The sequence below is a fragment of the Gymnodraco acuticeps genome, unplaced genomic scaffold (genome assembly GCF_902827175.1).
Source record: "Gymnodraco acuticeps unplaced genomic scaffold, fGymAcu1.1, whole genome shotgun sequence".
In the NCBI taxonomy this organism is placed as follows: domain Eukaryota; kingdom Metazoa; phylum Chordata; class Actinopteri; order Perciformes; family Bathydraconidae; genus Gymnodraco; species Gymnodraco acuticeps.
This window is the reverse complement of record NW_022990701.1, coordinates 4,266,003-4,269,373: the sequence shown is the minus strand read 5'-3', so window position 1 is coordinate 4,269,373 and position 3,371 is coordinate 4,266,003. Positions and strand designations below refer to the sequence as shown.

The following is a 3,371-nucleotide window of genomic DNA, read 5'->3' as shown; positions in this document are numbered from 1 at the left end:
ATGGCAAGGCATTACAGCACACAGGAAGCTCTGGACATCATCATGCACTCTGATTGCGAGGATGGCTCCTCATCCTCCTCCGTGGACTCTGAGGCTGACACAGAAGAGGCCTCAGAGTCCATGGAGGACGCCTCAGAGGTGGGAACAGACCAGCTAGAGTCCAACTCAGACTCATTTGAAACTGAGAGCGGAGGGGAGATGGAGGAAGCAGCTGCGGGATGGACTTCAAAAAATGGTAAAGTGTTTTGGTCTCCCACAAACACTGAGACGCTCCGCTACGTCCCAGCAGCCAGAAGTTTGACCCCGGGACCAACACACTATGCTGTCGCCCGAATCAGTGACCCGGCATCCAGCTTTGCACTGCTGATGACAGATGACATCCTGCAGCATATTGTGTCCATGCAGGGCCGCCCCTGGCCAACTTGGGGCCCCAAGCGACATTGTGAGATGAGGCCCCCCCCCCCCCAACCGACAGGAGTGAACTTTTTTTTTTGGAAACAAAGTAGGCTACTTTGCAAATATAATTCCTGTTTATTATTATTATCAACGGTTACTTTTTTATACAGTGAGGTAAATGGTAAATGTGCATGTATGTCGTTCAGTATGGGTTTACAGGTGAATTTTGCATTTCCTGCCAAATACTAGCCTCAAAAAGATAAAAACATAATTAATGCAAATAAACTACTTCTACTAATAATGATAATCATAATCAATTCAATAATACAAATACTATATTGTTTTATTATAATATAGTTGTATAGTCAAGACAAAACATGCTTATGACATGCTCAAAAACTGATATTTCTTAAATCTGTATTCTAGTTCCCTCTGTCAGCAATGTATCAACAACTACACACACATTTCTATCAGTATTTATCTGTGTTGTGGTTGACATGATGATGACTGTTAGGAGTTAAGGGGAGAGGCTGAGCATCACCATGAAATGTGCAAATTGACATAAAAATGAATAAAAGGGGGAAAAATGCTCCATGTTTTTTAGGCTGTAAACTTTAACTGTTATGTAAGCCAACTAGACAGACAGTGTATCACTCTTCCTCCTGTACATTTGCAGATAAAAGGCATAACATAATGAATGAATGTTAAATAAAGAATGCTGGAAATAACTGCATCTCCATTAGCCTATATGCTCTGCAGAGACTGCCTTCTTCATGTCGTGAATTGCAGCTGATGTTTTAAGATGGCAATTGGCAATTTGACTTATACAACATTCGTAAGTTGTACATTTGACTCATACAATAACCCACCTTCGAGTGATGCGCTAGTTTCTTCATGTTTTGTTTTTTGCGCCGGACTGAAACTGTCTTTTCACCGACATCTCTTCACCTGCACTAGTGGCCGTATCAAAGCCGTGATTGGTCAGATGTCGATTCATTGCAACGGTGTCGGGTTACAAACGTGCTCCTCTTGTCACCTCTCACGGCCCGTCCACACAGCGACGTGTGCCGCACTCTGACTCTCGCGGGGGGTGCGCGGAGAACTGAGCGGAGAACTGCGCACAGCAGCTGAGGCCCTCTGGGCGGGGCCCCCTGCGCAAGGCGGGGCCCCATGCAGCCTGCGTGATTGGCCTGTAGGGAGGGGCGGCCCTGTGTCCATGACAAACCTGCATGGGAGACGGTCAATTGCAGAGTGGCGAGATATGGACACAGAGGAACTGCAGGCTTACGTGGGGCTGCTCATTTTGGCCGGTGTTTACAGATCAAAAAATGAATCGACCCTCAGCCTCTGGAGTGAGAAATCGGGACGGAGCATTTTCCGAGCCACGATGTCCCACAGGAGGTTTCACCAAATCAGCCGAACACTGCGGTTCGACGACAAGCTATCCCGATTGCGGCGCCGTGATGACAAGCTGGCTGCTTTCCGCAAAGTCTGGGATATGTGGACGCACCGCCTGCCGATGCTGTTCAGCCCATTCAGCGACGTCTGCGTGGATGAACAGCTCGTCCCATTCAGAGGCAGGTGCAGCTTCAAGCAGTATATGCCAAAAAAGCCGGCCAAATACGGTATAAAGATTTGGGCAAACTGTGATGTAAAATCATCATACGCCTGGAGACTGCAGGTGTATACAGGCAAAGCAGCTGGCAGTCCTTCTGAAGTCAACCAGGGGATGAGGGTGGTCCTGGAGATGACAGAGGGGCTCCAGGGACACATCATTACCTGTGACAATTTGTTCACGTCCTTCACACTGGCTGAGGAGCTGCTCAGGAGAAAACTGGCCCTGGTTTGCACAATTCGCCGAAACAAGCCTGAGCTTCCCCCAGGCGATCCTCTCCTCCACCTTTGCCTTTACGAAGACCCACACACTGGTCTCTTACATCCCTCGACGTGGCAGGAATGTGCTGCTTCTAAGCACGAAACACCGCAGTCCAGACGTAAGCGACGAAATGAAGAGAAAGCCAGTCATAATCAAAGACTACAACCGATGCAAAGGAGGTGTCGACAACCTTGATAAGGTAGGCACACATGTATTCTTACTCTTATATTCTTGTCTGAAATATATGTAGGTTTTTTTCAAATGAGCATTTTCCTATAAAATAATTAATATTTGCATCATGAGAGAAAATGCTTGGAATCATTTATTCAAATTGTTTTTGTTAGGTTGTTGCCACCTACTCCTGCAGGAGGAGAACAAATCGCTGGCCACTTGCCCTCTTCCACAACCTGGTTGACATTTCCCATTACAACGCCTACGTCCTGTGGACATCAATCGAGCCATCCTGGCAGCAGCAGAAACCATACAGGAGGAGGCTCTTCATTGAAGAGGTGGGAGAAATGCTGGTGACCCCACACATCAAGAAGAGAGGGCGCCTTCCCCGCTCATCAGCCGCTGCAACAATGGTGTCAGATCTGCAGGGTGCTGCTGCAGGCCCCTCTCTCATCAGTGAACGGAAGAGCGGGAGGCAGTGCCACTTTTGCATGGACAGAAGAGTTTGCAGCACCTGCTGCAAATGTGGGAAATTCATATGTAAGGACCAGGGGCGTTGCCTGGACCTGGAAACATTCGGGGCTTAGCCCACAGTGGCGGCGCTACAGTCGAATTTTCTACTGCACATACACAATTGCGCCATCTGGTGTCACAAACGTGTGTCTGCATTAGCTTTGTTACGGCAATGGACTGTGGGAGATTCTCATAGCACGTGAGGATCTCTTGAGGGTAAGGTGCCTGTATTATCTCGGGGGACAAAATGTATGTTTTTATTTTATAAGGACAATAACGTACTGTTGTGTTTGTTTAGTTTAATGTTAATTGTTTAATGCTCACAGTCACAGCAACATGTTGTGTGATTGGTTTTATATGATTTATCAACGTGATCATCAATAGCTAATCTGAGCACCAGAACCCAGCTCACGTG

At 47.3% G+C, this 3,371-nt stretch overlaps 1 pseudogene; it reads left to right on the top strand.

The window, feature by feature from the left end:
- LOC117556148 lies at positions 1-3,056 on the top strand (annotated as a pseudogene).
- Positions 3,057-3,371: the final 315 nt, after the last annotated feature.